Here is a 27,451-nt window from a genome sequence, read left to right as displayed (position 1 = left end):
GCCAATACAAGAGCACTGATTCTATGCAGTGATCCCTTCAAGCAAGATATTTAATACAAGCATTAATAGTCGTTGCACTCCTTAACAACAGGAGGGTAAAGATACTAAAAAACATCAGTCGCTAAAGAGTAAATACAAGCTGTTAGGATATGACTAAAACCAAGAATATACAGATAATGAGCGTATCAAGCCTTTGAGCCCTTATCCTGAACTGCTATCTTGTGCGATAAACTCTATAAATAGACACTGTTAATATGAGCAAACATTTCAAGCTGCTTGTCGCATTTTAGTAAAAATGCGTTCCTAGCACAGCAGGAGCGTTAAAACATCCAGGAACAGCTGTCACTAGTTAAAGAAAGAATGCATAGCATAGAACTTTTATGGCAGAAACCAGAATATACAAGTAATGAATGAATCCAGTCTTTTAGCCTCTATCCTGAACGTTAACTTATGGAATAAACTCTATATGCAGACGCTGTTAATATAAGCAAACCTTTTAAGCTGAGTATCGCATTATAGTATAAAAAACACAGCAGGAGTGTTAAAACACCCAAGAAATGCAGTCGCTAGTTAAAGAAATGATGCATAGCATGGAACATTTATGGCTATCAGGTCTGTGTACCTTAAGGGATATTCCCGATTCTTGCGTACAAATAACACATGGAGTACTTACAAACGGAGCACACTCCTAGCCAGGTGCATACAGCAGCCAAGGATGGGTAGGATTTAAAGATGGCGCCCAAAGGTGAGGGGGGGTTAAATAACCTCTAGGCGGATGTGGAGGGAGGGGGGAGGAGCAGGGAAGTGAGCTAACAGGGAAAGGTGGTATGTCTACTATGTAAGGGGAGGAGTCGCACAGAGTAAGGAGCAAGCTGGAGGGTGGGAGAGGAAGTCAGAAGTAGGGTTGGATGATACGTGAAGGAGATAAGGTAGAAGGGAGGAAGGCTAGTTAGATATGAGGGATAGAATAAGAGCAGGAAAGAATAGGAGAAGGATGAGAGCCAATCAGTGGAGCTTAGATTGCAGGAAAATAAGCTGTAAGAGGGTAAGTAAGGTTCTGGATGTAATAGGTGGAGTGGGCTGAGAGTTCGGTGAGAGATGAAAGTAAAGGCTAGTAAGGGAAGAAAGCAAGAAGTAAGTAAAGTAATGGAATATCAGTGGGGAGGGGTACCCTCTTGTGGTAAGTGTAGAAGTACACTAGGTCATTAGGGCAGTGAATGGGCTAAGGAGGATTGAATGGGAAGGAGCCTGTAAGGATTAGAGAAATTAGAATGAGGGTGAGAGTAGAGAGGCAAAGATAAGAGGGGTATAGGCCACTGGCTGTCCTGGCGGGGAGATAGCGTACACAAATAACAACAAGGAGTAAAATTACAGAAGCTTGGTAGCAGCAGATACACGTACTTCCTCAGTGTCCTTTGGGGAGACTTGCTTCAACCTTCCCAGCAGGGGATTAAGACAGCAGAGAGGTAAATATTGCAGGACCACAGAACAATGGAAGAATCTGATGACTTTAGTTGGGTATAAGTATCCACCCAGGCGATGTCCCAAGGGGAAATATGCAGGGTAAAAAGCAGTTCCTCAATGTCCTTTGGGGAGACTTGCTTCAACCTTCCCAGCAGGGGATTAAGACAGCAGAGAGGTAAATATTGCAGGACCACAGAACAATGGAAGAATCTGATGACTTTAGTTGGGTATAAGTATCCACCCAGGCGAGGTCCCAAGGGGAAATATGCAGGGTAAAAAGCAGAAAAGGAGCACACTCCTAGCCAGGTGCATACAGCAGCCAAGGATGGGTAGGATTTAAAGAAATTCCTACATGTTTTTGTTAGTATATTTAAGAAAAAAAGCTCTATACCATATCTAGGATTCTTAAAAAAAATCCCTGCACTTTCATAAATTGCAGTGACCAAAAGTTACTGTTTATGCAAATGTGGTAAATTGGTTTGAGAGACATGTTTAGCCACAATGAGGAAGGCTTCATTATCATGTACTTTGTATGTCCCTGAATCTTTTTGTCAGCACTGGTGCAAAACATATCTTTCAGCAGTTATGTCCTCTGGTGACCTATGCATCTCAGTGACACAGGCTGCACACCTCTCAATGCTCTGGAACTCTACAGAACATAACATGCTGTTGTATATATACATCTATGTTAGGGGTAAACTTTCTGAATCCTAGCCTAAATGTCTATAGTTTTAACCTCACAGATTTTATGAAACATGAAGGAGATTCCCTTAATGAATATTATTGGTCATCCAGAGTATTGCTATGTCACATTAGTGATAGACTAATAAGGTAATTTTTGCACTTTACATACAGGTACTGTGTGATAGACTGCGGTGGTGGTGCTGCGGTAGCGTTGTCGCCTCACAGTTAGACGTTGCCCGTTCGATTCTCAGTTAGAGTGTTTTCTGTGTGTCGACATGTGTGAATGGGCTTTCCTTCATTGAAGGTTGTGCGTTAGGCCCGGCAAGCCAGCACGTAAAAATCTACTGCCAATCATTAGTGGACTGGAGTTCCGCTGTGGCGACCCCTAACCGGGAAAAGCCGAAAGACACAAACAAACATACAGGTACTGTGTGATCACCTAGTGAAGAGTTTGTGTTCTTTTCCTAGTGTAAGGTCAGGAAGTTCAGTTGAACATTTGCCTTTTGATATAGTACATATTAAGATCTATACTGGTGGTGAGGGAAAAGTACCCCTTCCCTTAATTCTAACCAGAATTTCAACTCAACAAAGCTAATTGACTTCCTACAAGTGCTTAAACCAAATAGTTTACATCCTGTAGTTCAAAAGAAATCAGACAATACAGGATTTTAAGTCAGATTAAAATCAGCACTGTTAACGACTGGATTCCATACATCACTAGGCCTAACTTCTAACTTTTAATGAGGATTACTGTCTTTGTATTAATGACATTCTGAAACAAGACCGACTTCTAACTTTTAATGAGGATTACTGTCTTTGTACTAATGATATACTGAAACGAGACTGACTTCTAACTTTTTGACCACATGCAAGCAAAACTATTGTTTTGCATACTTGGCTCAGGAACTAAAAGGATGGCCATATGGTAACACCAACAGAATGCGTCAAACCTCTGTTTACTACTGATTTCCTCACTACTGAACACACACACTATAATCTTAATCAAGACACTGTTAGTCTCTAAGCAATCCAAATGTGTGTATAAGTTTCCTTGAAATAAAAGCATTGATCCCTGACATGATTATTTATTATACTGCTATAAAAGATTCAGTCTTTTTCATTAGTATGTTTTATTTATTTTGGATTTCAAGACTTGGGTGAGAAAAAAATACTGGAGGCCAAACCATAAATCACAAGACGTGTTATACATGAATTTGCCGTATGCGTTCTTCATTGCTGGCTTGTCTGCCCTAGCAGATTTGTTTCTGATACCTTTTCACATTTTGCTAATTAAAGTGTGTTTTTACATTAAGAAGACAGAGACTGCAGTTCTGGTATCAGTGGCAGTGGTAGCCTGGTCAGTCTGGGTGAGAAAAAATACTGGAGGCCAAACCATAAATCACAAGACGTGTTATACATGAATTTTCCGTATGCGTTCTTCATTGCTGGCTTGTCTGCCCTAGCAGATTTGTTTCTGATACCTTTTCATGTTTTGCTAATTAAAGTGTGTTTTTCCATTAAGCAGACAGAGACTGCAGTTCTGGTATCAGTGGCAGTGGTAGCCTGGTCAGTCTGAGTTGTGAAACACACTTAGATGCTTAATGTGAAATCACTTCATTTGCCAAAGGGCTTTTTAGTTTGTTTAATCAAATTTCCTTGAGTCTATAAATTCTGCTGGTCATCTTATAGTGGCACTTAGCAGTGCCTTGTACAGATGCAGCCAACATAGAAACCTACAAAACTTCCTCTGTAATTTCATCCAGTTCTCAGATGGGCAAAGACCAGCTTGTTTGCATGTTGAGGAACACTGCCACATGACTTCAGTCATACACAGCCTTGCTGTAGTTTCTTCCCTCATAGTGACCAAATAAATCTGCTATACCATCCCTTCACAGTTCCCCTAAAAAGATCTGACAACGTGTATGAGCACTTTCCCAGTTTCTCTGCTGGTAACTTGGTTGATATGGGCATTGTGAGTCAATGTAGTAATTGTCTCATGTTCACTGACAACCAACTAACCCTGAGAGAAACAAATACAGTATGTTAAAGATATAATTACACAATGTCACTGGAAGCAAGACGCAAACACAAAAGCACTTAAAACAACAAGCAAGCTGTCAGTAATATAAGCATTACACCCACCACACATGGTACTGACCCAACACATAGACAAACATAAACTGAGACACTTAAAAGCATTTGTCCTAAATCACAAAGACCTAGACATTCCGAATATTCTCAACCCCCAAAAGCAGTCCACCAGAACAACACACAACACAATGTATGTAGCCACACCCTTTGGAGCCTCTACTACAAAGTCCATAAGGCAAGCCAACACACTACACAATATTTAATCATAGGAGATGTCATTGTGATACATAGAGATGTCTTGCTCCTAGGCTGGATAAGGAGAAAATCACTGCCACTTGTCCATCAGGAACCAGGATCTGTCAAACCACCCACACACTCAAGTCATTAGACCACAAGTACCAATATGACTCAGTCATAGTCCATGTGAGTGTAAACAACCTGAAATGTGCCTCCATGGACTATCTGAAGAGAGACATTATGAAGCTCTCAGATTGCATGCCTCAGGCTGGTATGTGCCCAGCATCAAGCAGCATTCTACCTTCACCAAGTATGATGCCACAGTATGAACAAAAGATGACTGACTTCAATATTTGTCTTAAGTTCTGTTATCATTCCAAGGGGCTACAATATTTGTGAGCACTGGAGGATATGGTCATCAGACACATTGCTTTGCCAGGGATAGTTTGCACCTGGGTGCTCTAGGTTTGAAATATTGGCTAAAACATTGTCCACTCCCATTATGCCTCTTTAATGCAATACCAAACTGACAAACTTTCCAGTGTAAAAAAAAAAAAAAAACAGCATAAGGGAATCTAAATATGTTACTGGTCAATGCTAGAGCCTAAACAAGCACTCCCTCCAGGATCTCCTCACCCTGGAGAATGTGGATATCTGTGGAGTTACTGAGGCACGATTTAAATCCACAGATAGCATTCCAGCAGTGCATGGCTACAATGACTTCCACATATTCAGGCCAGCTACTACACAGGTAGGGACAAAAAGTGGAGGTGTCTCAATCTATATCAACATCAAACTCACCTCAAGACTAGTCAAACAGGATGACGGGCTTAAGTGTCTCCATGTCCAGATTTCCACAGGTAAAGTCCCATATGATATCCTTGCAAGTTGTATGTCACCCTGTATGACCCAAGTAACACATGACTCTCAGTTGGGCCCATGTCTTGATGACACTCACATTGTAGCTAGTAGTCTGGTTCATGCCTTGCACATCAGAACTCATTTTATCAGAACTGCTAGGCAGAACAGAATTTCCAGTCTTTTAAATCATAACTTTAGTATGTTTATGCCTCAAAATTACTTGTGACAGACGAAGGGTTAAAACCAATGCAGCTGCATGCAGTTGCTGGGGATGGTTGTAGCTCTCAATGAAAAATTATCTTTGATGGGTTATTCCTTAACCAAACACATTTCAATGTTTCAGTATCTAATGGACCAAACCATATATGGCTCTTATATATGCTGTGCTATAACATACTCAGCATATACCTAATAAATAATAATAAGCAAACTATTTAAGACTACTTACAGAATGCATGTTAATGTATGTCAATCCCAAATAATATTGTGTTTACCATACTGCATAAACAGACTAATAAACTACTGAATGGTGGCAGCTACTTATATATTAGGAACAGTATAAAACCACTTCTAGTATGACTACCTTGAAAATCAGCTGAAGACTTTGAAGATGTCTTGGAGCAGTATACAGATGGAGAATGAGAAACTCTTTGTTGCATTGTCTGACCTCCCATTCTAAGTTAATTTAATACACACTTTCCATGTTGTAGCTATACTTTTCTGATAATAGGGAATAGAGGTTAACCTGCCTTCATCATGCTATACTCTGTAGCAGAGCTACCTTATCAAATAATCTAAAGAGAACATATCAAATAATCTAAAGAGAACAGAAAAAGTCAACTGAACTAGAGAAAATTTTAATGCATATTAATACTTTATTCTTGTTTTAGTCTAATGAGTTTCAGTAGTTAGAACTGTAGTTATATAAAGATGGCAATAAGCGAAATAGTAGAATTTTCGGAAACTAGTTGTTCACAAATAATTTTTACACTATCAGAGTGCCCACCCAAAATGTTTAAAAAATAATAATGTAAAAGGTATAATCACCTGTGTGTCACAGCTGACAAATGATGATATTGTTTATGAGAGAACTAAATCAGAATACAAAAATATGTTTTTATAGGAGTTACCCTGAGAGAGTGATAGATTAGAAAATAGAAGTATATCATCGTGGGAAAGAATGTGAGACAGAGTTAAAAATGATAATACTTTTGATATAAGCAAGATGGTTTTTCAATATTCAGTAGACACCAAAAGAATTTGAGAAATATTATTTAAGAAATTATATATCTTTGGAGTAATTAAATATTATGGAAAATTGTGGGTGAAACACCTACATTTATTTAGAAGAAAGCCCCTCATTTAAAAACATGTTAGAAAGAAACAGTTATTTTTCCTCAAATCTTCAAAGACAAATATGAGGACTTTTAAATGTGTTTTTCTAAATACTGTTAAGTATATAGAAGAAAGACCATATTTTTAGGTAGCAACAGAGGAGGGATTATGACAACAAGGAGTGGTATATGTGTAATTCTATTGATATAGTTTATTCAGGTAGATGTTGTTTTTGTCCTTTTTGTATTAGAAAAACATGCAGAAAATTCAGTTTCAGAATTGAGACCATATGTATTACAATAAAGTTAAAGACATTTACAACATCTTACATAAACATTCTTCTCATCATGAAAGGAGATGGAAATTTTCATTAAAAGCTTTGGATGGCATTACTTTAAGTGTAAGAGGTAGGGATGTTGACAATTTACTTAACAGATTAGAAATGCAATGGCAATTATGTCTGGGCATGTGCTCCAGGATTGAATGAAACTATACAAATAAAACCAGAATTACATTTTAGGAGATTGAGATAATGAATATTTTGGACATAGATTTCATCAGATATATAGAGAGAAGTATTTCAGTATGAGTGAAATTGAGTTATTTTATTGGTTAAATTAAATCACATTATGATGGCTTTAATTTAAAAGGGGAAGCATTTTAAATGACTTTTGTATCTGATGAAGTTCCGAGTAATAATGGAACAAAAATGCTTATACATTTTCTTGTTTTAATAAATCAGTAGGTTCTTTGGTGCATTCTGTAATGTTTTATATAACATATTTTCAACCACACTGGATCTGGACATATATATGAAAAACAAGCTTTTAGTTTCTTCATTTAGTAATATAGCAAAAAACTATCCCAAATCGGCACTGCAGTCTCATATTACGTGCTTTCTATAGCAGGTCAAAGATGTTTCCCCTCCTTCCAAAGAATCTTTCTATAGATCCTTTCCAGATTTTGATGTATGGTGCATCCAAAGCTCATAGCAGTGGTCTCTCTGGACAATTTATTCCAGCTCTAGAAATCTTCATCTGAAACAATGCCCAGGACAATCCACCGATCAGGCCCTACTGGATTTTCTACCACAGAAACATTGAGCATCATATTGGCAAGGGGTTATCATTTGTTTATAAAAGAACACACAATGTTTAAAGTTTGCTAGAAAATTCAACAGCTAGAATAGGACACTTGGCCATTTGGTACTTATTGTTGCCATCACTGCAAATACTATAAATACATTAATGAGTGTTCAGATATTGTTTTGAAGCACACTGATAAGCATTATTTGGCAAATGGCAGACATATATGGAATTCAGAGATATTGTTTATTTGTCAATGTGTACTTATGGTGAAAGCTTCTGTGAAGATTGGGTGAAGACAGATGAAGGCTGCCAGCCTAGTCAGATAGAATTTTGGAGATAATTCTGTCATCTGTAAATATTATTGTAAACCACAGGCTTGTTGTCTTAAATGGTAAAAATAGTGTTACATGTGGAACTGAATAAATGTAACAACAGTGCACTCTGCTGTAAGGAAGCTAAGTCAAGCATTTTATGACTGTCTTTGATCTTTAAAGTTGGATCCAGCCTGTCTAGGTGAAGGAATTTTTACTATTGTTTTAAGGCCAGATTTAATGGCCAGAATTTGCATGCATACATGTCCTTAATGGCTTTGCTTCCTGACCTGGTGTGAGCTTGCTAAAAAATGTAGCCTGTTAGCCTGGGAACCCAGGAAAGCATGAAGAATGATGTAATATGAACAAGGAATGTGATTTTAAAAACAGAGAAAATCAGGGAGCAGTAAGCATTTTTGTCTTGACCATCCAACTCATCAGCACTGTCTTGCTCTATATGTAAGTTTATCTTAGATTTGTGTTTTCTCTTAGAAATAGCTAGAAACTCAAAAGATTAGACTAAGTGTTTTTCTGTGATGTCAGAACTGTACTACTGAATTATTTTAAGTATTTATCTGTGAGCTCTGAACTCTTGACTAGTACTATGTAGTAAAAAGTATTGTCTTGTGTTTTGACTATTTGTTATTAAATATTTTTAAACCCTTTCAACTGTGGCTGATTTTGTAGAGATAATTTAAGCTCTTTAGAGTACTTGCATGCCTTTGGCAAAATTGTACAAAGCCACTTCAATAGATTTTGCCCTGGGCTATACTACTAATTGGATAATAATATTGCACAGTAATAATTGGACTCCCTTTTAAGGGCCTTTGAGTAGCTGATAAATATTAGTGGGTGGTGGCAGCTGGTACTACTGTATAGTCTGGGAAAAAGGGGCACAGCTGGAGAACTTGTGCCAACCTTCCCCAGGAGTGTCTGTGTGGTTGTATAAACTCTTCTCAAAGTGTGTGTGTGTGTGTGTGTGTGTGTGTGTGTGTGTGTGTGTGTGTGTGTGTGTGTGTGTGTGTGTCAGCTACTTGGGCAGGGACACGAAGCACTGGTTGGGCAGAGCGGGTGCTGGATGTTTTAGCTTCCCCACTAGGCTGAGATCTGGACCCTATAGCTGTGCCAATGGGGAGCCTTATTGGGGACCTGGAGAACAAGGGAGCTGCCAGCTCCAGACTGAGTGTGATCTCTGTGTGCTCTTAAGGGAAATTGCACTTTACTGCGTGTATTTGGTTATCCTTTCCTCCTATATGAGATGCCCCTCACTGGTGTTACTGGTGAGGATTGAGGCTCCTTGATTGCTGGGCCAGTGCACGGGCATCACAGCTTCTATGTGGGTAAAACTACAAGAAAGATTTTGCACAAAATTTATGAGCATGTTTTATCTATTAGAAATAAGGGCTTCAGCAATCCACTGGCTATGCATGCTGAACAATGAATCAAATTTTTTGTCTTGGCGATATAAATAAAAAACTTGAGTGCAAAGAAGTGGGATGGCAAATAATACTAGGATTCAATGATTTGATGGATATTAAAATGTCTTTTGAATTCACAACGAATTTAATTGAATTATTATTTTTCTTCTTTCTTCAACAGAGATATACTTTACTATTTTTATGGGGGTTTTAAATATGTTTGGTATAAATGATTATGTAACCATTAATCATAATTAATGTTATATTTAAGATTTTTCATGGTTGTAAATGCTCAATGTTTGATTTAATCTAATTTGATTTTTTTATGTTGCTATTCAAAGAGTTAATGTTATTCCTTTGTGATAGCTTGTTTGTCATGTGACCTATTTATTGGTACATTTAAGGAAGCCGATTCTGTAGTGAGGTGTTTTGATGAAATTCTTTGGTGCATTAAGCAGAATGAAGGAGCTTAACTATATTTCACTTGGTTTGTCTTTGCTTTCTTTTTCAAGAGGTCTTGTTGATCTTTATATATTTTTTTATTTTTGGATGCTCAGCCATCCATTGCAGTTGTTTGTTTGTCTTTTGATTTTAATGTGATAGGTTTATTCTGACAGAAATAAGGCCACAATCTTGTTCTTTTTGTTTTGTTTTACATTGTTATATGCTCCATTACTCTTTATATAAGGATTATCAGTTTTAGTGAATTGTTTTGCTTGTATCTATTTGACATTGATTTGGGACTTTTAAAATTTTCCCTTACTTTACCTGTAGTTATTGTTTAAAAATCTATTTTTATTTTAGCACATGGATTTCCCTGATATGGTGACCATTTGTATTTATTTATTTATTTATTTATTTTGCTTTTTAGTCTTACCTATAACTCTTCCTGTTAAGCAACTATATATATATATATATATATATATATATATATATATATATATATATTTATATGTTCAAGAGGAATCTTGACCAATGGATGGGAGATTGCAGATATACCCCAGGGATTACTTCAGTGTCACTGCTTGACAGAGGCACAGCAAAATGATAGGCATAGTTTTTATTCAAACTAAAGGGGTGGCGAAAGCCACATAACTATGGGCTAGGCTTATAAATGCCCTTGGGCAGATAGCCTAGTATGAACCTGTGAACCTATGAACCTATGAACCTATATATATATATATATATATATATATATATATATATATATATATATATATAAGAAACATCTTTTTTTATTATTTATTTTGAGTCAGTGTCAGCAAACAGTGATGTTAGTGAAAGAAATGTCACCCATTTTTTTATTTATTTATGTATTTATTTATTTATTTATTTATTTATTTATTGTATACAATTCAGAAATAATATTTCACCTAATCTTTAATCTAGTGCAAGATCTTGATGAAGATAAAACAATAATTAAAGCTGAGATGCAGGATCAGATTCACAGAGTACAAGAACTAACAGACATAGTAAATTATAGACTGAAAAGATGGATAATCTTGAAAATAATAATTCATGGCAATTGTAATACAAGCCACAGTGAGTTAGAACAATTTCTAATGCAGCTATTACATGAGAGAGCTGTGATACCAGGAAATTAACAAACAATAAAAGAGAGGATATACAGTAAGCAGCAGCAGAAAACTGGCCAATGCATGTTTTGGCATGTTTCTATGCTTTTTCTATAAAAAAATGAAATAATATAATAAGACAAACACAAAAGCTTAACGTTTTCCCATTTGCAGGGATGTTCTAAAGCTGGATGTGGATTATTCAAAAACACTCTGTCACAGAAGGAAAACTATGTTAGAGGTATTAAATGGACTAAATAAATGGAACAGCAGCATGGTAGAAATAGCCTGCAATTCTGGAAGTACAGCAAGAAAGGGAGTGGTTCAGACTACACAATAAGGAGGATATTCAAGAATTTAAAAAAAGGAATAACAGATAGCTATACAACCCAGACAGTAATAATGTGAATCATCTGCCAGATATGGACTTAGAGAACAATGTTTGACATAGGAGAGATGATGTAGAGACACTGAGAGCTCCCACATATCCAACATATCCCAACATATCTACTGATATATAACATCATTCATTTGGCAGAATCAGATATGAAGGAGGTTAAGCAAAAGAAGTACAAGAGATGAAGACACGAAGAAGTTTACTAAAGCACACAAGTGAAGCAGCACTAAAAGAGTAAGATCATGTATGCAGAGAAAAAGATGTCAAGGAAAGATTTAAAACAACAAAGAAGTTAATTCAGAAATGCATAATAAAGAGGCCCAATAGTAGAACTACTTGGCACTCAGGGAGACCTGTAAAAAATATAGAAAGAGCCTAGGAGAAAAAACAGGCAGAAAGGGAGGTCAAAAGGAGAAAAGATGGCACCCTAGAGAAAATGGAAGAGGTTAGGGAAGCAAAGGATCAAATAGACTGTTGAGTATTTAAGTTAAAATCATCATTTTTCAAAACTGGAAGGGGACAAGAACAATACAAGAGCAAGAATTACAGAAAGTGTTTCAGGACATAAGGAGAACGTGGCAGCAGTTGACTAGAGTGAAGAAAGATGGAGAGGAAAGAAGGAAATGGAAATAGAAAGAGGTATTAGAATACTGTAAGAGTAAAAATCATACAGGAGGAAAAAGAAGGTGAATCAAAATAGTAAATAAATGGGAAGAACAGGGATTGGGTAGAAAATGAAGAACCCGACTGTTGATGTGATATGGTGCATCGTGCATGAGGATGGCATGTGAACATAAAATACTGTATGGAGTTAACTTAAACTATCGAATGAAAACACTATTTTTTCTGTGTCTCATGCAAAAGATAAGATGGGCTGTAATTAAGGATATAAATGAAAATGGTCAAGTCACTAGTGGTGATAAATGCATGAGGATTGGACTACAGCAGTGAAATGGAAATGTCTTTGTGCAATAAAGTTTGATTATATAAAAAAGTAGTTATGTATTTCCATATAGCACTGAACTGCACCACTTCAACAAGCATGTTCAGTTGTATGATTAACAGGTATTGTTTGCTTATTTTCAAATTGTCTGGTGTATAATACAAAATTTAACCAAGTGCTGTATATAGTTCTCTGATTCAGTTTCAGACCGGGTTGCCATGTGGTTAGAAAATGCCTGCAATTCCTGTGAACTTGTGGATATTTGCTAGTTGTTCTTTTTTTCCTTTTGTGGTGCTGCGGTAGCGTTGTCGCCTCACAGTAAGACGTTGTCCTGTTCGATTCTCAGCTAGAGCATCTTCTGTGTGGAGACATGCGTGAATGGGCATACCTTCATTGAAGGTTGTGCATCAGAGCCAGCAACCTGGCCAACTTGGCCTACTGCCAATCATTAGCGGACTGGAGTTCCACTGTGGTGACCCCTAACCGGGAAAAGCCGAAAGACACAAACAAATCACAAAATATGTCGGCAGGTGAGCAATACTGCTTTCTTTGAAGATTCTACATACTGCAAACATTCATTTTTAAATCATGTCAAGTAACAAGAATTGTCATGTAAAAATAAGTAAGGAAAATTCTGCACATTCAGAATCATACTCTGATGTGAATTTAAAGATAAAGTAGTTCTACTAGTGGTTTAGCATTTTGTATGTCATGTTATAACTCATTGAGCATAGCAGAATGTGTTGCACGTCACTGATTTCTGTTTACACAAGAAACTAATGGCAGCAGTGTTTCTTACAAAGCACCATCTGTGATTCACTCTTTTTTTTGTTTTTTGCTTTTTGCAACACTTTCTTTACTTTTTGCTTGTAGGACACTGGTGGCCATGTAATTAGTAAAGGGGCATGGCAGGTAATAGGAAGTGTGCAAAAAGATTTTTTAAGGCAAAACACAAAACCAAATATATTAGTCATAGATGATTCCATCGTCAGACACACAGATGTCCCTCTCTCCAGGCTGGATAAGGAAAAGGTCGCTATCAGCTCTCTATCAGGTGCTGGGATCCACCATATCACAAATCCACTCAAGTCTCTCAACAACAGGTACTGTTATGACTCTGTCATAATCCATGTTGATGTGAACAACTTGAGACTTACCTCTATGGACTATATGAAGACAGACATGATTGAGTTCATGGAATATGTGTCTCAAGCAGGTATGCCCCTAGCCTTAAGCAGTATTATACCTTCACCTAGGATGATGCCTCACTACAAACAGAACATTATTGACTTCGATAATTGACTTAGTTTCTGGTGTAATTCTAAGGGGATTCAGTATCTCTCAGCATGGGATGACATGATCAACAGACCTCAATGATTTGCCAGAGATAGTCTTCATCTGTAACCCCTGGGATTTCAGCTAAGAGCTAAGGCTCTTGCCACCCCCATAATGCCTTTTTAGGCAGTGTCTCAAGGACAAAATTCTCAATGTAAAAACTTCATCTAAAAGCAACCACAAGGTTATGCTGCTAAATGCTAGGAGTCTTAACATGAAACTGCAATCACTGGAAGCAGTCCTCATCTTGGAAGATGCAGACATTTGTGCAGGCACAGATACCTGGTTCAAGGCTGTGGAGGTCACCCCAGTCATACACTTCCTTCCACACATTCAGACCACAAACCATAGGCATGAAAACTAAAGTAGGTGGTGCAACAATATTCGTAAGATAAATTCACCTCCATATTGGTTAGACAGCATGATTCCTTGAAGATACTTCAGGTGCAAGTAATTGTTGGTAGGACACCTATTCAAGTCATTTCCAGCTACAGGACCCCATCCATGAATCAGAACATCCACTCTACCTATTTTGATCTACTCGAGCCTATCAAGATACATCCAAAACCATGGCTTTGGGCAACTTTAACTACCCATCCATTGACTCGGTAAATTCTCTTGCTCAAACTCACTTGTTAAAGGTTCTTTGACTTTAATAACAGCAGTGCCCTGGACCAGCTGGTTGACAGCCCCACAAGGGGTGCCAACATCCTGGATCTGGTGCTTACCAATACGGGAGACCACTGTAGCACCCCCACTGAGAGGTCTTCCCTGGTGAAATTTGATTACAAATCAGTCTCATTTAAAGTAACTACCACACCTGACCCCCCCCCCAGCAGCAACTAAACTGAAAAACTTCTACAAAGCAGATTATAGCCTCTTACAGGATGGTATAAATAGCTTCACTGCACCTCCCCCTCAGATGGAACTAGCAGCTATATCAAGCTCTACACCAATTCTTTATACAAACATTTGCATAACTGCACTGACTCGTCCTTACCTGATAGGACCCAAACAAGCTCCTCAAACAAGAGCAAACCTGCCTGGTGGACAACTGCCATTAACAGGCTTTAAAATAATAATAAGATATTGTTGTCTAAGAGGGGATTGAACCCTAAACTGGAAACACTCCCTCCTCAGCTTAAACAAGAAAATAATACTTCTTATGAAGTCCTGCAAAGCAAAATCTATGAATCCAAATTAGCTTCCTCAGCTAAGGACAACCATAAGGCATTCTTTAGCTATATCCGCAACCTAAAAAGAAAGGCCAGGATTTGTGCTGAACTGGTAGTTAAAGATACTACATATACTGAGCCTGTGGAAATAGCTAACCTGTTGGTCAACAGGTCCTGTGAAAGCTCCACTCCCTTGTCTCTGCCACATGTTCCCCATGACATCCCTACCACCTGTCCCCTAACTTGTATCTCTAAAGAGCAGGTCATAAACACATTATCTAAGGCCACAAACACAGCATCTATGGGACCTGATAACATCCCAGGCTACATCCTACATGGGCTCCAACAAGAATTAGCAACACCATTGGGTACTCTTTTCAGTCATAGTCTAAGCACTGGCTTCATCCCAGCTGAATGGAAAACGGCCACCATTATTCCCTTGCACAAAGGTGATGCTTCCACTGATCCTAATTACTACAGACCTATTTGTTTATCTGCAAGGCCATGGAGTGAATCATCATGGAACTTATCAACAAAGATACAGGTAATCTCCCAAAACTTGACCGTACTCAGTCTGCATTTGTTAAAGGGGGATCATGCCTGTCAAACTTGATGGAGTTCTTCAAGACAGTCACCAATGCTCTGGATGAGGGGGAATCTGTGCATACAGCCTACCTAGATTTAGCCAAGACCTTTGACACTATCCCCCACTTAGGCATCATTGACAAACTCACCCAGCTTGGTATCAATCCTTATATCATTAGATGGGTTGCTAACTAGCTCACTGATAGAACACATATGATCAAAATAGAGGAATCCACCTCCAACAGCAGACCTGTAACCAGTGGTGCTCCACAGGGATCTGTCCTGAGACCTCAACTGTTTGGCAACTATTTCTCTGAAATACAAGCAAAAACTAAAGTTCTGTGGCTGACAAAGTTTACTGATGACTGCAATTGAGAGTGGTCATAGAATCTCCAAATGATGTCAACATCCTACAAAAGGGTCCCCTACAGACAAATGATTGGTGCCAAAGTCATGGCCTTTAACTCAGTGCAAAAAATGTGTTATTACCCCTTGCAGTAAGAGCGATGTTCCTGCTAACTACCACATCAGTAGCAATACTGTAAGTGCACACTCAGTGGTGAGAGAGCTGGGCACACATGTTGTCAGCAATCATACCACAGTGGTAAGAAGGGCATTCTATATTGCCCATTTCATAAGTAAGAACATTGGCCTCTAGCCTCATGGAGGGCAAGAAAATATCGACTGTGGGAGAATTTGAGGCTGCCAATCCAATTAATTAAGTTTACCTTGATGGTTGCAAGAGGGGTACTATGCTTTGTATAGTAGAAGCTTGTTCCAGAGGTGTGGGATACATTGGGATATGAACTTGATCATGCCAACATGTCTTATTTATCTGCTGATGAAGGTTTAATTCTTTAACCACATATCTGAGGTACTATTAGTTCTGCAAAGGAATAGGAGGTCATATAGTGTTGGATCCTTAATGGCTTAAAAGGTTAGGCACAGTTCTCCACTGAGACTGATAATGAGGACATAGAAAAGGGTTGCCAGTCTCTCTGCAAAACTAAGAGTTCTGAAGTCGCTGTTCTTTTAGTTAAGAATCTCTGAGGACTCTCAAGTTATGTGATATATTTAAACAAATGCATGACAAAATATAAATTATTTAAATAACGTGTCTAATAAGATATGAGTAAAGAAGAATTGGGACTTCTTTGGATCTAGTGGAGGTGCCTTTGGAAATCAGACGGGCTAAATAAAAGGCTTTAAAAATTAATGTGGAGACATGATGGTCAGATAATAAGGAATTATCAACAAATACATGTTAAGCTGGAAAGCAAGACACAGCCAAGATATATCCTAATGACCATATAATGATCAGTGATGCATGGCAATGATTTGAAAAAATATGGTGGAACAATTCAGAAACATAAATGCTGCATAGCTGTACTACACATTTATTAGCAGTGACCACAGCTATATGTTCATATTCAAGTAGAGGAGAAATCAAAAATATGTTAGGGGTTGCTGGACAATTATACTCTTGTATCTGCAAGAGTCTGTTATAGTAGCTGCTGCTGCCATCTTAGAACAATGTCACCTCCTGAGGCAAGTGCCCATGATTAACCTTTCATGCCATCTGTGAGGCAGACATAATGAACAGTTACCGAGTGGACAGAGATACCATACAGCAAATAGTGGGTATGACCTGGCCTTGTCTGCAACCCCATGGGATTAATGGAGTACCTCTCCCAGTGGATGCTAAAGTATGTATAGCTCTATCGGCATTAGATACAGGGACCTTTCAGCAAGCTACAGGGGACACAATAGGGAAGTCATTGGCATCTATGTTAATACATTGTAGACTAAAAGGGCAGTATATAGTAACCCTTTCAGTGCCACAGCTTGCATATTTTCTTTTTGCCATGCCTGTTTCCATTAATATGTCAAGAGAGAGAGAGAGAGTGTGTGTGTGTGCGTGTGTGTGTGCACGTGTGTGTGTGTGTGTGTGTGTGTGTGTGTGTGTGTGTGTGTGTGTGTGTGTGTGTGTGTGTGCGCGCGTGCATGTGCATCTTGTTATAGACTTGCATCTCATCCAAAAATAAAAAAAATATATATGTTAGGTGAATTAGGTAGATGACTTGAGGACCCCTGAATATCAAATTGAATTTCTTTTCGAAAAAATATATAGCTAAAGAGAAGACGGAGGATTTTGAAAACAGAATGCGTGAGTGTGAGAGATAAAGAGAGAGAGAAAGGGAAATAAAATATCAGAATATTTGCTGTACCCACTACTACAACTGTTCTTCTTACTTCCCAGTTAGATATTTTATTTATTTATCCTCTGTTAACTGGGTTAGTTCCATTAAGCTATTAGCCTATTTTCAGGGGAGACCTGAGGTGGTACTTATACTACTAGGGGCAATTTGGTCAGGTCATTATGGAACTTCCCCTACAATCAATTATGATCTGTACTCACAGAAGTTCTAGCTGTGAATATGTGTGCTAATCCCATTCTTAGTGCAGTGGCAGATGGGAGGATGGTGTATGAGATGGAAGATTCAGTGCAGGGAGTGAAGGTGAATGCCAGGTCTAGAAAAGAATCTACAGAAGTCATAGAAGACTTTTCAGTATTATTTCAACAGCAGCTTTTTGGCAAGGGAATAAAACTGAGTAGAGGAATGTATAGTTACAACCCTCCAATCAGGAGGGCTGTGGAATGATTTATTGAAGGACTTAATTAACCAAAGAGATCAAAGAATGAAGTGTTGTGAGGTGATATTATGGGTACAATATGGGAAGAAGAGACAGAAGTAAGACCAGAAAAATCACTGTACAGATGAAGAGAACATATGCAGAAACAGTGGCAATTAAATAAGGTGGGTAGAAGGAAAAGAAAAAAGAGAACATACTAAAAAGAAGGATTGTGGGTTGGATACAAAATAAAAGGAGCATGGAAATGAACAGATGTGAGGAGTTTGACAATTTAATACTACAAGAAGTAAGAGCTTTTATTTTGATTAACAAAGAGACATTTTGTGACATGTATTTTGAAACTGCAAAAGACATGGAAAATTGTTATGTAAGTATGAAAAAAGACAAAATAGCAATGTATGGAATTAATATGTAATCAAGCTTTGTTTCAAGACACTAAAAGAAAATGCACATGCAATTTCAAGTAGAGGTTGAGAGAGAGATTTTTACAGAACATCTAAAAATTGTTTGCAAAGAAATAATAGACATTTCAAAAGTTTACTGCAGTAAGGGTTTATGGACTGGGGGTGTGATTGTAATGTCATTTTAAAAATGTAAATGGAAAAATATATATACACATTCCAAGTATTATAAAGTTGAAGGGACAAAAGGTCTTGCAAAATATTGGGGTAACCAAAACATGTTTTACTTCTTTTTCTTTTGGGGGGGCATTTATTTAGTAACTGTGATAAAAAGAAATGTTATGTATGCAGTAAAACAGGTCAAAAAGCAAAGAAATTTGAACTTTAATGTTACAAATGTAAAAAAAAAATCAGAATATTTATGGATGGACTGCAAAGTAAAAGAGAATGAACAAAGTATGGTAAATCAAAGTAATGATAAGGAGCAAAATGAAAATGAAGACAAGTTAGGAACACATGTAAATTTAGAAGAAAAAGGGGAGATAGTACAAAAATGATAAAAGAGAAGAGTTACAGGTAGATTCAGAAGCTAATGATGAAGAAGAGATAAGTTGGAAATTAGTATGTGGAAAAAAATCAGTAAAAGAGTAAAAGATTGAAGAAGAGAAAATAAAGGCTTTAATATGAAAGCAAAGAAGAAAGGAAGTGGTAATAGATATGAATTTAAAGTAATGAATAAAAGAAGAAGATGGTTTCCCCTATATTAAGGAACAGTAAAAGGAATAACTTGAGGATTCTTTCAGGAAATGTTAACAGTATGAAGAATATAACAAGAAGAACAAGAATTTTAGAGCTGTGTAACAAATATGATGTTGATATTATTATTTTAGAAGGCAAAAGATTTCTGACATATGAAGAAAGACTGCAAGCACAAAATATATGAGATGGAGAAATAATATTGAACATTGGGAATGAAAAGTGTTTAGGAATAGCAATATTATACAGGAAAGTAGTAAAGATAGGTGGTATATTAATAATAACAGGAAGATTAACAATTGCAGACTTATTATGGCAAGAAATAGTTTAAAGAATTATAACTATTTATGTAAAGTAAGGGAGAAATTATTTAAATAAAATGTAGATTATGTTGGTGTTAACATGTATGTTATAATTAGAGGAAATTATATCTGTCATTTAAGATAAAATAAAATGAAAAGAGGAAAAGATGTAAAAAATGTTTGAAGTAATGAAATGGAGAAAATTGGTTATATGGAACAGAAAACAATGGGCATACAGAAGGAGCATTTTATAAACTTTAATTGATTGCTTTATATTTTCAGAAGGTATACGTATGATGTTAAAAGCAACTTTTGCACAGTTTTTCCAGATCATTTAACAATATGGATAGAAAGAGTTCATAATAAAGATTCTATAAAAATAGAAAAGATGTATTAAAAGAATAAATAAAAAGGAATAACATGAAAAAGTAAAGGAAAATGTTATTCAATTATGGAAGGATCGTACAACTGTGAAAGAATTTTAAAATAGTTGGTCTTAGAGGTGGATTGCTTTTAAAAGAAAATACAAAGACAACCATTTAATTTTGCCAAACAAAGTAAGAAAGAAAGAAATATAGGAATATGTAGAAATATTTAGAGATGCACTGAGAATTTAGAGAGTAATAATTGAGGATATTATGAAAGAGAGAAAGAAATTTCTGAGAAATCAAGATAAAAATCAAAGAACTATTGTATAAATGAAAATATTTTACAAGGTAGAAAGAAGTATCACCATATATAAGTAGGATAGTGAAGTAAAATAGTGTAATGAGAGAAGTGAAAGATACACTGTGGAACTTAAAGAAAATTCAACAAGAAATGGAAACTGTGATAAGTAATGTGGAAGAAATGTTTAGTAAGAAAAAAGACAAAGACGAAGGATATGGGAGGTAAAAATATTTTCTGAGCAAATTAGCAGATACTGTGAAAAAGAGATTACAAAATATGAACTAGAAAAAAATGTTCAAATACTTAAATGCAGAATTTGCTGCCGGACTAGATGGAACTGGATTTGAAATGTATAAAAAATGTAGAAGAAGACTGGCTAAAAACTACTTATTATGTATGTTTAATGGATGTCTAAATGAAGTTTAAATTAAAAAGAAATGAGTAGTGCAATATTACAATTCAGATAGTAAAAAGAAGAAAAAGAAGAAATAAAAAAATGGAAACCAATAGTGCAAAACAATACAGATTAAAAGATATTATAAAAATAATACAGAAAATATTTGACAATAAAATGTAATATATAGTAGAGGAAAATGTACACAGAATGAAAGGAAAATATGTCAAAATGTATTAATGACAGTGAGAGAAATAGTAGATGATATTGCAAATAAGAAAGAAGAAATAAAACTCATGGTAGGTGACATTAATGAAGGGTTTGACTCAATACAGCATATGTTTTAGATATAATAGATACATATAATATTAGCAAAAAATTAAACAAGTGTTTAGAACAGCTCATAATAATAAAGTGAGAGTTTTAGTAAATTGTTGTTACATAGAGAAATAGACACAAATAATGGTATAAGACAAGGATGCCCTATAAGTACTATTCTATGGGTCTACTTCATATAATCGAAGGTTCATCTCCACAAACTTCCATTCATTTAAACGAATGTTCAGATTAATAAATGCCTAAAACAGGGAATGGAATTAGTTGGACAACATCAGCATATTTTCCTTTCCCCCTCTGTAGTGTGATCTCAGAATTGATATATATAGGTAGGGTTTGTGGGGAGCACAATGTCGGTCAACCAATTCCATTCCCTGTTTTAGAAATGAGCTGATCTGAACATTCGCATCAGTGAACTTTTGCTCTTGTCAGTTCAATGAACAGAGGCTCATGGAGTTGAGCCTTTGATGATATGATATAGACCTGTATTCTATTTACTAACCAATATAATAATTATTGAAATTAATCAAAAAATGAAGAATACAGATGTTAAAATTCCAGTTAAGTCATACACAGATGATATAATTATGATTACTAAAAACAATGAATAAGAGAAATTGTAATTTATTTATTTATTAACTAGCTGGCAGCTAGTATCTACTAAATGATTTAATGTGTATCATTATCTTGGAGCTTTTCTCCCCTGGCCTCCACTGAAAATGGACATATATCCAGTCGGACTATCCCTGTCAAGAAATATAAAATAAATAAATAAATGTAGGATTGGGATTGCTTAATCTAATAGTATAAGCTACACCTTAAATTTATATAAAGGTTTAAAATGCTTAAATGAAAAATATGTGAATTTAGTAGCAAGAATGTTTAAATATAAGTATTAGGGAATGTTGAAAACAAGAAGGAATAATAAAACAGTAAAATAATGCCATAATGAATAAATAGATTCATTTTGATAATGAAGAGTAACAGAAAAGGATGGAATATAATATTAAAAGAAATTGAAGGCATTTGTGTGTTATGGAAAAAAATATAGAGTCATTTTAAGAAAAAAAAGTAATTTTGATTAATTCAGTATTAATAGGTAACATAGCATATTTATTAAGTGCTGTTATGATTCCTAGAATGTATGAGAAATTTTTATTAGAAGTAATTTTCTCTTTATATAGGGATCTCTGTTAAAAGAGGTGCATTGTACATGAATAAAAAGTAGGACTGGGAATTACTTAATCCAATAGTGTAAGCTTTACCATTAAATTTATATAATGTTTTGAATTGCTTACATGAAAAAGATGAGAATTTAGAAGCAAGAATATTTAAACATAAGTATGAGGAATTCTGTGAAACAATAAGGAATATTCAAAAAGTAAAACAACACTATAATGTATAAACAACAGAATAAGAAACAAAAGATAAATATCTAAAAATAAAGATTGATGAAGTGGAAGAAATAAAATTTGGAACAAAAACATTATGAGAAAATATTATTATGTTACTCCATGAGAAAACATTCCAGAAGAAAAGATGAGAGCAATTAAAGAAATAAATGCTGTAGTTTTTATGTTGAATGTCAGGATTTTTATGGAGACTGGCTAGAAGGAAATTGCCAGTGAAAGCAAATATACCTTACAAACAGAAAAGTAAAAGAATATTCCTCAAGATTTACTCATCTTCCATGCAGGACCAGCTTAGTCCTGCATGGAAGTGGCAGTTTAGGAGCAGGACGGCAGTGCGCCATGCATATTAATGAAGGCGAGCTGCCTGAGTTCCAAATCTTACACAGAGCATGTAAGAGTGCAGGGGCCGTGTCTGAAAGCAGAGCTTTCAGAATATATACTCCCCCACAATGAAGAACAGCAGAAATGCCAAAAGAATGAGCGAGACTGCTCATAGGTGTCCGCCTACCCCCAGCAGCATCCCCCATGTGTACAACAGCAGTACTAAATAAAAGAAAATAAACATACCATTTTTTTTTATGAATCTGATTAAAGTTAACCATAGGTGTGTGGGTTTGCCCATCGCTTGGCTATAGTTAATGCAGCTTAAATGGCTGCAGAGGATAACAAGGAAGATATATGCAAATGAAGCAGTATAGAAATAGTGTAGTGGGCAGAGCATTCGCCTTACAAGCAGGCATTCCCGGTTCAAGTCCCACTACAGCACATTCCATTTTCCATGTCAGATCATATTATGACCAATATTTTAGTTGCATAACCTACTAAATAACATATAATTGTGAACTGGAGTATTGCATTAAATGCAGATGTGAGGTGTCATTGTCAGTGTCATAATGTTGCAAAGTCCACAGATAATCACATGTGCCCCATACAGTATATGTACACAGGAATCATGGATACAAATGGAAAGTAAAATGTGTAATGAATGACAACTCCATACAGCTTCCAAATCCCCCACCTTCCCAAGAACCATTAGACATTACTGTCTAAATCAGTGCAGTTATAAGCGGGAGTAAGCACTAGTAAGCAAGTGTAAGCACCATTAAGCAGTAGTAAGCAAATGTAAGCACTAGTAAGTGGGTTAAAGACCATTTGCATGGGGGTAAGCAATGCATACACAGGTTAAGCAATGTTGAAGCTAACTCTCTGTAAGCATATTTAACCTGGAGTTAGCATTGCTTACCCTCATGCAAACCATGCAAACCTGCTTGCAACTGCTTAAAAGTGCTTTAATCACTCTGTATCCAACAGCCCTTGTTCTGCCCAGCAACAAAATAAACAGCCTTGCAGGTCTTGAATTCAGGACCCTATACACTATAGTCACAGTAGTTAACCACCAAGCCATCACAGTAGTACATAAAAATGAAGTATCACCAAAATAATCCTCACTATAGCAAAATCAAACTGAACATGTGAAAGGAATCAGTATACAGTCAAATGTTCTATAACCCACTACATAACAGAAATATGTGAACTGGAGTACTGAAGTATGCCCAGATGTGAGGTGTAAATGTAATAGAGTGTTGAAGTCCCCTACTAAACACAAGGACTCCATACAGTGTAAATACACATGAATCATGGATACCAGATATATATATATATATATATATATATATATATATATATATATAAGATGTAATGAATAATAAATCAATGCCAAAAAGCAAATATAATGCAAAGTCAAATTTAAGCAATGCTAAGCATTGCACAGGTCAGCTTAGGAGGTGTAAGCAATGTTTATGCCAGCTAACTCAATGTTCCCAGTGTTATACCCTTTAAACAATGCCAACCTTAGGTAAGCAGGTTTGCCCATAGTTTAGCCTTTTCAAAACTGGCCAATCATGGAAAGTGTGGGAATTTGGCCCTACTTAAACCCAACAGGCAGGAATACAACTCATAACTGATTGTAGCTTCCCCTTGCTGGTAGCAAGGCAGAAAGGGGAGAGGGAGTCCACTTCTGGGCACAGTGCTGGGGCATCCAGGAGTCCAGAGACATGGCAGGACTCCTTGTCAAAGACAATAAGCAGAGACTGCTGCAGGGCCAGTACCAGGGTTTTCAATATAAGGTGGAAGCCTGGGACCGTCTCGCCTGTGACCTCACCAGTGTCACTGGCATATCCCAAACTGGTGAGCAGGTCAGGCATCACTATGCCGACCTGAAGTGGCATAAGGGGGACCTCTTGGAGCAATGGATTCAAGAGGCTAGGAGGGTAGGGGCTGTCCCAGCTGTGTGTAAATATTACTCCACTACATGTGTAATAATTGCCAGCTCATGTATATTATGGATAGGTATGACTAAATATTCCTCTTATGTACTTTACAGTGGCAAGTGAGTGGGCATGAACCAGGAAGCCCATGGCTGTTGTCTGGAGAGGTTATGATGCAAGGCAGGTCAGTAATACTCTTGCATGTACTGTCATAGGAAATAAATCTAAAAGCATTAGTAAGGTAATTGCTAGTATAAAACCTGTATTGTTTAAGGCAAGTACAACATACACCGGGGAATATGGCAGGAAGAATCTTATATAGTTTGTATGTAAATGAAAGCATAATAGCCTGACAGTAAAGGTCTAATTGCTGGACTGCATGTGCATACTCTGGATCATATGGTAATCTAGATTTGCAATCACTTAATAGTACTGTTATATTGAGCACTGTTACCCGCACTGTGCAACATAAATAAAATGTGTAGGAATGTCTGTATATGACTGGTGTAATCCCCAGAGGTCATTTAGTAAAACTGAGAGACACATAGACAGAAAACAGTGTAAAGGCTGACAACAAAATCCAAATAGCACATGGAACTGAGACGTGAATTGTCTTTTTAGCACACACATCCATGGTTGGAATCCTGGTAGTGGTAGTAGTCTACATACAGAATCATACCCCACAACTGTACAGATATGTCCAGAATGTCCAGTAAAGTGGCCCATATCTGCTGCCTGTCACCCTGTCCCCCTGGGAAATCAACGGGATGATCACAGACGTATAGGCAGCAAACAGGAAATACAACTGATTGACACACATCTATGAGAACAAAGCTGGCACACTTGCAGCTCCCCAAAATCTTATGAGAGTAATAAGCCAAGTATGTCTCATTTACATCCCCATGTTGTCAAGCTGTGACTAGAGTGTGTACAGTAACAGAGTGAGATGTATGTGCATAATAGTAATGTGGAATCTGGTACTGTGTGTGGCAACATTCAGGTAGTGCTAACAAACATTGCTTCCACAGGTCTGTCAGATACAAACACTGTGCCCAGATATGAAAGAATGATACCCTGTACTGGTACTGTTTATTTTGGTATTGTATGGCATTGCGACTGATGCAGTTGCTCTGAATAATAAGGTATTACTCATCACTGTCACCCACACTGTCCTACAAAATATAACTGTCTAAGAAATCCTGTCTAAGAGTGTTATAATATAAGGTCAGAATGTAAAACCACAGGAGAATTATAAGACAGAAAGCAGATAGGAGATATACAGCAATATATATATAGCATGCACAACTGTGATGGACAGTGTTTTAGTTTTAGCAGACACAGCCATATTCTGAATCTTGGGAGTGGAAGTAGGCTGCATACAGAATCCTACCCCCACAACTGTACAGATAAGACCAGAATGTCCAGTATATGGGCCCATATCTGCTGCCTGTCACCCTGTCTCCCTAGGAAGTCAGTGAGATGATCCCAGATGTTTAGGCAGCAAATAGGGAATGCAACTGATTGTCACACATCAATGAGAACAAACCTGTCACTCTAGAAACTCCCAAAACTGCTATGAGAGTAATAAGCCAAGTATGTCCTATCTACACCCCCATGTTGTCAAGCTGTCACCAGAGTGTGTACAGTAACAGAGTGAGATGTATGTGCATAATACTAATGTGTAATCTGGTACTTTGTGTGGTAACATTCAGGTAGTGCTAAAAACATTGCTCCCACAGGTACGTAGGATACAAACACTGTGCTAAGAAATAAAATGCTTGATACACTGTACTGCTACTGTTTACTCTGGTATTGTATGGAATTGTGAGTGTTGCAGTTGCTCTGAATAATAGGGTATCACTGATCACTGTCACCCACACTGTGTTACATAATATAACTGTGTAGTAAAGCCTGTATAAGAGTGTTGTAAGTCACTAAAGGTTGAACAGGGCAATAATCTAGATATGTTCCAGTTCATCTGCATGTGGTCAAGATATGGCCAGAGTCTGTGCAGAAAAAGACTGACAGGTATGTGCACAACATCAACCTGGAATCTGGGAGTATGTGTAAAAACAGTTAGTTGGTGTTAACAAACATTTCCTCCACAGGTATACAAGGTAAGAGTTGTATACTGCAAGTAAAACCAGTTCATGTATAAAAACTAAGGCAATAGGGTAGTGTAGTAATACTTGTAAGGTACAGATAACAGCAGTGACTAGGAAAGTAATGCAAACTACAGGAATATACTAGTTGTTAATTGACATCTTTCTCTCCCCCACACCATATCTCCAATGATAAACTAAATATCCACCTCAACCAGTAAGTGATGACTTTACTGTTCTGTTGGGACATATGTCCTATTGGTTGATTATTTAAATCTGTTTCCATGCATGCGCTATGTTGAATTACTCCAACATTGGTGGCATGGTGGCATCAATGTACCTGCATGCTATTGTTATTACCACTGTGATCCCATATATATATGTGTTCCATTTGCTATGCAACTGTTCTGTATCTGGTGTCCGGGTTAATGGGAATATCTATGCATGCTGTTATACCTAACCCTGGAATGTGTTGACTATTACTAACCCGCATATGCTGATACACCATAAACACCATAGCACGTATGGGAATGCGGGTCCAAGTGGACCCACTTGTCTCACCTCAGCTGGCCGTGGCACTGGACACCAGCAAGTCTGGAGCCCAACCCAGGACCTCCTCATTTGTTGGTCCTGCAAAACACTCGAGTGTAACTGCCTCA

The sequence above is a fragment of the Protopterus annectens genome, chromosome 2.part0 (assembly GCF_019279795.1).
Source record: "Protopterus annectens isolate FY-2018-M chromosome 2.part0, PAN1.0, whole genome shotgun sequence".
Taxonomy (NCBI): Eukaryota; Metazoa; Chordata; order Ceratodontiformes; family Protopteridae; genus Protopterus; species Protopterus annectens.
This window is presented reverse-complemented; position numbering follows the sequence as displayed.